Source organism: Microcebus murinus, chromosome 8 (assembly GCF_040939455.1).
Source record: "Microcebus murinus isolate Inina chromosome 8, M.murinus_Inina_mat1.0, whole genome shotgun sequence".
Classification (NCBI taxonomy): domain Eukaryota; kingdom Metazoa; phylum Chordata; class Mammalia; order Primates; family Cheirogaleidae; genus Microcebus; species Microcebus murinus.
Window position 1 is genome coordinate 76,575,229 of NC_134111.1, and position 11,231 is coordinate 76,586,459.

An 11,231-nucleotide genomic window follows, 5' to 3' on the forward strand; every position below is an offset into this window, starting at 1 on the left:
GTTTTTATTTTCCATTTTAATCCCTGAGTAAATGATCTTTTTCATATTTCAAGTATACATTTTACCAGAAAATGACTGCATTATGAATTTGATGTGAAAGCTAAAAGCATAAGTGAGTGCTTCGTATCAATTAAATTGAAATTGGGCCTAGGCATGGTGGCTCACGTACTTTGGGAGGCTGAGGCAGGAGGATTGCTTGAGGCCAGGAGTTTGAGGCTGTAGTGAGCTATGATGATGCCACTGTACTCTAGCTGTGGTGTCAGAGTAAGACTCTGTCTCAAAAAAAAAAGTTGAAATTGGACTGAAATTATCTTTCCTCCTGTACATTCCACATATGCTATGGGCATGGTATGAAATGTTTTTATAGCAAGAAAAGAGTGTTGAAGGCCATTTTTGTTAATATTGAATGCTTGTTTTTTACTTATTTCTTATGAAAATAAATTTTATTTTTAATTTTTAGAAGTAAAAAACTTATAACACTTTAAACTGTTGAAACTTAGTTGATAATTTCATACAGCATTAGTGGTTTTTTTTTTCTTTTCTTGAAAATACTCAAATATATTTGCATTTCATTCCTTAGAAAACAGACTACAGGATATTTTCATTTAACAAGTACTGTGAAGAAAAACATTCTACAACATCCATGTTTTTCATCATGATACTTGTAATATCAAGTTTTATGTCAATTTAAACTATCTCAGAAGAAAAAAATAACACAATTAAAATCACTGGTTCTCTTATCTTTAGTTCTGTCTCCACAAATAAAACCTATCACTTTTCACAATAAGAATTGTTTTTTGAAGTCTGGAAAAGAGTTTTGTGATCTTTTAATCTTTTAAAACCACATTTAAAAGTATGCTATGTGGAAATTAAGGACATGACAAAAATAAAAGGAAAAAATTATGACAAAAGAGAATCCTAAAATAACTTTATAGGATTTTTGCAATTAAAGTACATTTAGAATACTAAAGAGAAATACAATCAGATTTTGTGAGAAGTCTGAAATTAAGATTAAACGTGATTTTAGACATTATTTTCAAGTGCTTTGGCAGAGATGGCCAGCTGTCCACCCAAATTCTTCCTGCCTCTTATGGTTAGAGCTGTTGCTAGAACATGGCTCCTGAGCCCGGGCCTAGATTTCCCAGCCTCCCTTGCATCTAGGTGTGGCCGTGTGATAGTTCTGGCCAATGGAATGTGAACAGGAGTGATGGTTGCCACTTCTGGGCCAAGACTTTCAAAAAAACAGGTGTACCTTTTCTATCTGCAGTCTCCTCTGCCATCTCTTCTCCTTCTGGCTGGAGGCACATGACAACGGGGCCCTACGGGAGCTGGAGCCACAGATGCATTGAACCTGGGTTTTCAATTCGCATCTGGAAAGAAGATGCCTACCAACCTATTCTGAGGCAAAATAAACACCAAAATGTGTAATAGCTGAAAGACATTAGAAGCTTATTTTTTATCAATAGCTAGTGTTATGCCAGCAATACAAGTACCCTTATTATTGTCATTTACTGGAAATTTCCAATAAGAGATTCTGCTGGACTTACTTTAATGAATAGATGAGACTCATTTGCAATTAACAGCACCATTTGGATGGGCACTAACTTTTTAAATTGTGATAAAAAATACAACAAACATTTACCTCCTTAACAATTTTTAAGTGTATTGGTTAACTGAACTTTTTGTACAACAGAGCTTCAGAACTTTTTCATCTTGCATGGCTGAAACCTCTACTCATTGAACAATAACTAGACACAGATATTAAAAGTTTAATAGAAAATTTATGTTCTTAAGGAGGTAAAATATTTTCTTGAAGTCTTACTTTCAGTACAAGCATAGCATAACATTTAACATTGTGTATCTCTTACTATGTGCCAGGCACTGTTCTGGTGCTTTCTTGCATCATCTTAATCTAACAAAAAACAAATGTGCAAGACTTCTGAGGGGGGTGGGAATAAAACTGGATTGAGAGGCAAATTCCTTTTTCTCTATCAAACCTAGGACTGACTATTACATATTTCAAGTTAATGAATCTGAAATGAATCTGATTATTACATATTTCAGATTAATGCAGTTTAATATAAAGAAGACTGTTTAAAATAATTATAGGATTTATCATTAAATGTTCATTAAAATAGATAAGCACAGCATGGTTCTGATATTTCTGATATTTTACTGCTTATGGTGGTGGCTGTACCAATTTTTCTCACAGATGGTTTTCTTAGTCTGTGCTGCCACAGTTCGTTGTTTCTGCTCTAGACCCAGGCATCCTATGTACTCACTAGCAAATTGGTTTCACTGATCAACACCTAAGTGGACATATAGGAATAACATTTATTGGGCATTGAACAAATGGGAGAGGGGAGGAGGGGATGGGTATATATATATATATATATATATACACACACATAATGAGTGTGATGCGTACCATCTGGGGGATGGACATGCTTGAAGCTCTGACTGGGGAGGGGGCAAGGCAATATATGTAAGCTAAACATTTGTACCCCCATAATATGTTGAAATAAAAAAAAGTTGATGAATGGAGTGATTAAAAACTAAGATCAATCTTCATCCAGAAAGCATACCAAAGGGCTGCTAATTAATAGACCTTCACCTTGCACAGGAGTTTTATCCTTTGCCGTGTTGACTCCAGCTCTACTTTCTGGAGTGTCAAAGAAACACAGAAAAATAGCAGGTCTGCACCTACTTATAAAAAGTGAATAGTTACCAACTACCAAGCACACACCAAATCATACAAAAGTGCTTACTCTAAATGCATCATGACTGCTATCTGACTTGGTTGCATTTTCCAAATCAGTTGTGTCGGGTGGGGAACCTTAAACTCCTTAGTTTAAATTTAGATCAAGCTCTCATATCAAATTCCCATACTTCTCTCTTGATTTGAACCTCCTGGAATAATGCTCTCTTTAATCCTTTGCTCTCATTCCTGCTTATCTGCTTTCATTTGTTCTTACAGCCTAATCCACTTTATAAGATCTGTTCAGGCTCCCACCAAGGCTAATGCTTTAGTCTCCTCTTGGCTCTCTGCAATCTCCTCTTTTTAGCCCCAGCAGCTGAGATCCTGAAGCCCTCATTTGTAGGCTCAGCCCTATACTTATGTTTGGGAACAACTCTCTGTCAGCTCTGGGAGAATTTAAAGAGCCCTAGGCCGGTATCTGGGCAAGGCATCCTCAAGCTAGCCTGTCTGCTGACTCCAGTTTAACACTTGCTTTTTATTTATTCAGCAACTACCATCCCCTACCGTTCTTGCCCGACCTTGTGCCAGGTGCTGCGTGAAGCACTGGAGACACAGCATACCAAGACACAGTCCTTCTCTTGAGGGCCTTTCACTTTGGAGGGTCCGATGGGCAAGTTACCCAGCAATCATGGCAGGGTGGTAACTGCAGTGACGGGAGCATGCTCGGGATGCTCTGGAGCCCCTAGGAGAGCCCCCAAACTTGGGTTGGGGGTGGGTGTCAGAAAAGGCTTCCCAGAAGAGTTGATTTCTGTACAAATGTCTGAAGGATGAGTAAGCACATAGAAGTGTGTGTGTGTGTGTGTGTGTGTGTGTGTGTGCGCGCGAGAAAAGCCAGAGGACAAGCAGAGCACAAGCATCTTCCAGGAACTCTAAGTAGCTCTGTTTGGCAGCATAACTAGTAGTTAAGATCATGATCAGGAGGCGAGAACTCCTGGGTTTGATTCTGACTCTGCTGCTCTGTGACTTTGGGCAAGATATTTAATCTCTTTTTGCCTCAGTCTCCTCGTCTCTAAAATAGGAATGATAATAGAACCTTCCCTATGGGATTGTTGTGAGAAGTAATAAACCTAATAGGTATGAGTGCTTAGAATGGTGCCTGGCATATAACATAATAAGGGTTTGTAATTATTTAGCTATAGTATCACATGAAAGATATGGAGTGGCCAAAGACAACATTGCGAGCCATGGTAAGAAGTTTGGACTTTAAAACCATTCACTGAATTCCTATTTCCCTCAGGATAAGCAGGGAAATTATGCCACCAGATTGCTGCTTTAAATAGATCATCATCCTGCTGCCGTGTAGACATCCATGTAAAGTGGTCTGGAGGAAAATCTGCTCATTCACAGCACTTTCTGGACAGATGGTGGGCTTCCTGATCTGTCCCCTGCCCCACTGAGCAGCCACCAGGGAAGGTGATGCCTGTGGAAGAAGGAGGTGCTGGGAAACTAGGGAGTTCGTAAATGGCTTTTGAGGTGTTTGTGAAAGCAAGTGTAATGCCTCCTAAGCAATTGAATATTTAGTTCTGAGAACAAGAGTTGAAAGTGGTCAGCATTAAAATATTCACAGGCCTGGAAGTAGAGGTGAGATCATCCAGAGAGGCTGAGTAGATTGAGAAAAAGAGAGATCATCATTGAAAAAACAGGAAGAAAAAAGAGCCGTTGAAGGATATTGAGGAGTAACTGAAGAGGCGGGAGAAAATCCAGAAGTGTTCGTGTCGTGTGAGCCAAAGGAAATCACTGCAGGAGGAGTAATCAAGAGTGTCAAATGCTGCTAAGAAAATACATAATAAGATAGGAATGAAAACAGTCCATTTGTGATAGGGAAGGCTCTGGCAAGAAGAGTTTTAGTGGAATGCTTGACAGAAGCCAGTTTGCAGTGGGCTGAGGGGTCAGCAGGAGGCTAGGAATGGAGAGGAGAGTCTGAGGGAGAGAAAAGAATTCAGAAGGGTAGATTCAAGAGGACAGAGAGTTTGGGAGGCTAGTGAATTCAAGAAACTTAGAGACAGAAAGGATGAGATGGAGTGTGGTAGTCAGAGGCAGCTGTGCAGCTGAAAGAAGGCGAGACTTTAAATGCTGGTGGTCAAGAGCCAGTAGACAAGGAAGATGAGAAGGGTGATAGCTGGAGAGAAAACAAGGTCTCCAAGGCAAGGCAGGGAGAAAGAGGGGTGCTAACCTTGAGAAGGAAGAGAGACTCTTCTTTCATTGGGGCAAGAGGGAAAGAGACAAGGATAGACATGAATGCAAAAACATAGGGTGGCCTGAAGCTGAGGGAGTTCCCTTCTGATGGTTACCATTGCCTTAGGAAATAGGAGGCTGAGTCTTTGGCTTCGAGGGAGAGAGTCAGGGATGGGGTAGCAGGTTTGAGGGGAGAGAAAAATGTGCGAGTGAGAGGGTTCCCTGGAAGAACATGCAGGCTTGATGGTTGATATCCAGTATTTTTTTTTGGAGACCATGCATATTTTTTCCTCCAGTGGTTTAACACAGTAGAAAGTTTATTTCATTCTTATGTAACATTTCTGAAGGATGAGCAGGTGGAGATCATACAGTTTAGCAACATCCAGTAGGCATTGCCATGGCTTTTTCTCTGTCCCCAGTAGCTTTAATGTAGGAATAAAGAGAGATTTCATTAGATAGTGCAATGAAAAGGCATCTGAGCAAGATAATTGAATTGAGGGGATTGGCTGAAGTGGTGAACAATAAGTGAAAATATAGAAAGCAAACTGCAGGAGGGCAACATGTGACCAAATAACAGGATGCCAGTGTCTTGTACTGGTGTCCCCTGAAATAGCACACAACCTGCCCAGCCTTTTGTGGGATGATAGGCATGGTGAAATTAGTTGTCCAGAAGCTCTCCAAAACAGGAAGGAGGAGGCAAAAGGGGAATAAGGAACTTAGTTTTCTAGGAGTGGGGTTAAACATGACCTAGATTGATTATCTGAAAAAGGGACCTAAATTCGGGCAGTATGGATTAGTTACTTCCCAGGATCTTTAAACTGCAGCAGTTCTGGGTGCCCTAGATCCTGGGGATAGGAGTGGGGTGAAGGAAGAGCTCCGAATTTTGGTTCTAGTGGCAGGGTTGTCCCCTTGTTAATTGTATTATACTTATAGTATAATATAATATATAAAGAATAGTATAATATTATGTAACAGTGTAAGTACTTATAGTCATGACATCCTTGACATGGCACTTGACTCTCTCTGGGGTTGGAGTTCTATCTCACTCACTAGGGCTCTTGGGGCTGAACTCATGGCCTGCAGACCCAGTCCCTCAGTAGGAATTGATACTTGCTAAGACCCCTCTGTTTCTGATGGCCATCTACTGTCATCTCTGCTTCCAGCCCATTCCCAGGTTCCTCTGATGCTTGGTTTCTTCTTTTCTGACACTGAATTTTCCTGACACTGACCCCTTCCTTGTCTGGGCTTCTGCCCAATGCCTGTGCTTGGAACAATTTCAGAGCTCTTTCTCTACAGGAGCCTTTCCGAGGGGTCACTACGTGCTAGATTCTCTGGTCCTTCTTGGGTCTGGTTCATCTCACTTCAACTGACCTCCATTATGTTGCTCGATTCCTGCCTCTTAACTTTTTCAAAATATTGCTCTTGTGCCTGGAATATTTTTTCCTCTTTTATGGTATCCTCCTGTTACTATTATCTTTTAAGTTTTTGTTTTAAAGGATTCTTTTTGAAAGTATATTGCATAGAACACTGGTATGTGGAAGGGTGTTAAAATAATTTTGTAAAAAGAAACAAGAGTGGTTTCTGTGGGCAAATGTTTGGAAAGTACTTGATTAAATAAAATTAAACAAGATTATTTGCCATAGGACCTCTTAGAAGCTCCAGTAAGCTATATGCATTGTAAATTCTCTGAAAGGGTATTTAATAAATATTTCCCAAACTTACTTACTGATAGAATCCAGGCTTGTAGTTTACCTAACATCTTCTGGGACTTTCTGAGTTGCACACCTGGGGGAAAATTCTGTTTTAGGGGAACTTAAAAAGGCACTATTGTGTTTTTCTGGGGAAAATGGCTTAAAGACAAAACAAAACAAATAAACAAAAAGGCACTATTTAATAATAAATCATGTATTAATTCAATTATTTTTCATTCATCCAATCAAGATTTATAGAAAGGCTGCAATCTCAGGCACTGACGATTAGCCTTTGAGGAACTCACAAACAGATGAAAGCAAGATTATGTCCTCTGAACTCATTCGCACTAATTCCCCTCAGTGACTGCTGGTCTTAAACGTGTTTTGCTACTGACTAACCTCATGCACAATTGGATATTTCTAACAATTCGAAACAGTTGGTGTAGTAGAGAGAGCACTGGGTTTAGATTCAAAATATCTGCTTTAAGTAGCATTTACCCTCTTAGGCTTTGTTTTCTCATCTGTAAAATGGGGATGATAATTAACTATTTGGTGGGGTTGTGGTTAGGATTAAAGGAGGTAATATATATGAAAGTTATTTGTGAGAGCTATACAAATATAATTTATTTTTCAGGATGGATAATTTACTGAGAGGAAGAAAACCATGATGGTAGCCTTAAGTAATAATGCTTAAGTAATAATGCTCAAAGCATTATGGTCAGAGGTTCAAGTTTTTAAATTTTTAGACAACACTCCTTAGGCAGGAAACAACAAGGATCCAAATTAAAATAACAGTGCTTGCTTGGGCAGCACATATACTAAAATTGGAATGATACAGAGAAAATTAGCATGGCCTCTGCGCAAGTATGACATGCAAATTCATGAAGCGTTCCAAATTAAAAAAACAAAACAATCTCATATTTTTCAAATTTAACTTTTTAGGAGGTTGTCTTGGTCTGTTTTATGTTGCTATAACAAAATACCTGAGACTAGTGATTTATAAAGAAAAGAGCTCACAGTTCTGGAGGCTGGAATGTCCAAGATGGCAGCCACATCCACTGAGGGCCTCACGCTGCTTCATGGCACGAAGGAAAAGAGGAAGTAGATGTGTGCAAAGATGGCAAAGCTTGAGAGGAGCCTCGCTTTATAATAACCTACTCTAGTGTGAACTTTAATCTATTGCAGGGAGAACAGACATTAATACATCTTAGCAACATAATCCCCTCTTAAAGGCACCACCTCCCAAGACCACCATATTGAGGACCAAGCCTCAGCATGCATTTTGGTGGGGACAAGCCATATTGAAACCATAGCAGAAGTGAGAGGGCACTATTAAGTTTCTGCTCTCCTCCAAAATTACCATTATAACTATATTTGCAATCCAAAATTTGGGGAGGTGGTGGTAAGTTTCTCTCCATCTTGGGTATGCTTTTAACTGTGTAGGAGGTATATTAAATACACTCAAATCCTTCATTACTTGTTTTAAGAAAAGCCTGTTTGTAAAAATCAGGTCTTTTTATATGTATTGGACACTAAAATGTTTACTAGAACCAATTTAATTGCTCTATGCAAATCCTAATTTGAAAGTCAAGCATGTTAGGAAGAAAAAGAGGGAGATGGTAAGAGGAATGTAAACTTCTGAATCAAAAATTCTGCTTTTCCATGGGAAGGGAATTCACACATTGCTTTGGGAAGGCAGTATTCTTACCAACAATGATATTCCATGCCTCTTAAATACCACAGGGTCTACTAAGGAATCTATCCTGTGACAGTGCTCTATTTGAATTGTTAGTCAATAAATTTCAACACAATGGAAGCTGTAAAAACAGTATAAAAAGATCTGGAAAGGCTCTCAGCTATTCTGCCTTCTGAAACAAATGGCTTGTTATAAGGAAAAAATCTTGTTCCTATTTCTTAAGTTACAAATTAAACCATCTGGGTTTTCATTTAAGTCCAGGGACTTTATTAACATGGCAAGACATAAAAGAATTGCCCAAGGTAAAAGTCGTATTGCCACTGATTCATTGCAATTAACTAATTTGATGAACTCTTTTTCTCCTCCCCATGGAAGGAAGAGAAGCCTGTGAGCTGGAGAGGGCCTTAGAGATTACCTTCTTATAGATGAAGAATTTTGGGTAATTTTTGCTAATGCAAAATGATGGGTATTGCATGTATATAATACCTTACTCCAAGGCATCATTCCTTATTATACAGATGGAAAGAGAAGTGCTTTCGATATGCTTTTTATGACATCTAGAGTCAACCACTTCTTGTATATATGATTCTAATTATAGTAGAAAAAACTGTCAGTATTTAGTTGTTTTTCTCTATGTGTAAAAAAAAAAAAGAACTCAATCCTTTATTTGAAAAAATAGCTTTTCCCTGCTCTGCTTGAAAATGCTAATATCCAATGCCTATTTCTTTCTTTCTTCTTCTTCTTCTTCTTTTTTTTTACTGGAGTGGACAAAGCAAGCTCCTATTCCATCTCCCTGCTCCAAAAAGCCCTTTAATATGTTGCCCTTAGATAGAGGACATATCAAATGTTAAACTGATAAGAACAGATAAGTACTACATTTGATCTTAGCCAAAAGGCCAAAAAGCAATCAATGCCTGTCTCTTTTCTATTTTTAAATTTAATTTTTATATTTTTATGTAACCTTTTAATTGATAATCATTAAACATATTCATGACGAACTAATGGTGTTTCAATACATATCATGTATAGTGATCAGAGCACAGTAATTAGCATATCCATAATCTCAAACATTTATCATTTCTTTGTGTTGGGAACATTAAATATTTTCCTTCTAGTTATTTCAAACTATATGCTATGGTTAACTGTAGTGATTTTTACAGTGCTATAGAACTGCGATTCCCAACCCCGAGGCCTTCGACTGGTGTCAGTTAGGGGCTTATTAGGAACTGGGCCGCACAGTAGGAGATGAGTGGTGGGCTAGCTAGCAAAGCTTCATCTGTATTTACAGCCACTCCCCATCGCTTGCCATCCTACCCTCCCCCCATCCCAGTCCATGGAAAAATTGTCTCCCATAAAACCAGTCCTTGGTGCTAAAAAGGTTGGGGACCCCTGCGAGCACTAGAACTTATTCCTCCTGTCTAGCTATAATTTTGTATCCTTTCACAATTGTTTTTTAAGACATTTTCTCTAAACATCTGAATTTAAAATGATGTCTTTGGAAATGAAAATACTTCTTTTATTTACTTTCCAAGTAATAAAACTGACTCAGAAAAAGCATTGGCACTAGTTGGAAACCCCACTGGTTCCAAAATCATACATAATTTGTACGCCCTTGAAGTTTGGAGCTGTTCATGGAAACCCATGCCATCAACCCTCCAACTCAATTAAATTCAAGTTTGTTAACATCATGCTGGCTGTGTAACCTCAGTGCATGCAGGCAAAAAAATAAAAGGAAGCACTGGTAACAGACAGCTGTGCTACCCTATAATTCCTATCATTTGATATTCACTCCTTTGAAACAATAATGTTTCAAAGGAGTGAATATTTTATTTCAGAAGTGAAATTTTCAGGAGTGAATTCAGGAGTGAATATTTTATTTCAGAATATTTTATTTCAAATATCTTATTTCAGAAGAGGAATATTAAAATTCAGGAGCTTCTGGATGAAATGCAACACTGGACCATTGTCTCCTATTAGCACCTCAAGAATAAGCAATTCATTCACTTTGGGAAACATTAATAAACCTACGAACAGGAGACCACTGATATAGTAGAAGGAGCTGGCCAGGGGACTAAGGACATCAAGACTCTAATTACCCCTCCACTAATAAATAGCTGTGTGATTTTGAGCAAATCACTCTCCTTCCCAGCCTGTCTGTACACACTGGTAGAATGAGGGAGTTGTTCCACTCCAAATTTCTCCATCTCTGCTAAGGAAGAACAGGCAGAATGGGGCAAACTGTATAAATGTTATAACTATGAGCCTTGTTGTCCTGATAGGTCTGTCTCTGGAAAGGGAGAGAGGTTGAAGGCCCTAGTCCCAAAGCAGATTTCTAACCCTTGCTCAGGCTCTGTGTTTATAGCTTGAGCTGTTGTCTCAGGTGATTGATGGTTCCTGATCAAGGAGTGAAATCCCAGTGCTTAAATTTGCTCCACTTTGGGCCCCACCTAGCCTGGCTTGTACTCAGCTTTTTAATTTGTTTAAAACATATCTGTGGACCCACTTCTTAAGGACACTCTGTTGTTTGCTATAAACATGAAATAGCCCCAAATGCCTCAATTTCTTCTGCTCTGTGGAGCTCTAAGTCCCTGATTTACTCCTTCCTTTCATTATAGACAGGGGTCATAGGCCCTCGTTATAGACGGGGGTTATAGACGGGGGTCAAAGTTGCCCTTTAAAGGGGATATCAAGTTTACCCAAGGCTGATTCTGATTCACTCAGGACCCCTTCCAATAGTAGAGCCAGTTTATCCAACCATCTTCCAGCAGCGAACCTTAAAAAATCACCTAGCCTGTTAAAAAATCCAGGTGCTACATTCTTTCTGATTTTTGGAAATCATCAGGCATAATGTGAGTTAAACACCTTTTCTCACACATCCTGTCATGGTCAGACAGAGGCTGTTCCTGTTGTC

General features: G+C 39.0%; 1 non-coding gene and 1 pseudogene across 1 annotated transcript; one reads left to right on the top strand and one right to left on the bottom strand.

The window, feature by feature from the left end:
• The first annotated feature begins 7,418 nt into the window (after nucleotides 1-7,418).
• Nucleotides 7,419-7,525, top strand: LOC142872828 (U6 spliceosomal RNA). Its single transcript, XR_012920914.1, has one exon. It is a non-coding gene; the product is annotated as a U6 spliceosomal RNA (small nuclear RNA).
• Nucleotides 7,526-9,069: 1,544 nt separating this feature from the next.
• On the bottom strand, nucleotides 9,070-9,228 carry LOC142872774 (uncharacterized; annotated as a pseudogene).
• Between the last annotated feature and the right edge of the window lie 2,003 nt (nucleotides 9,229-11,231).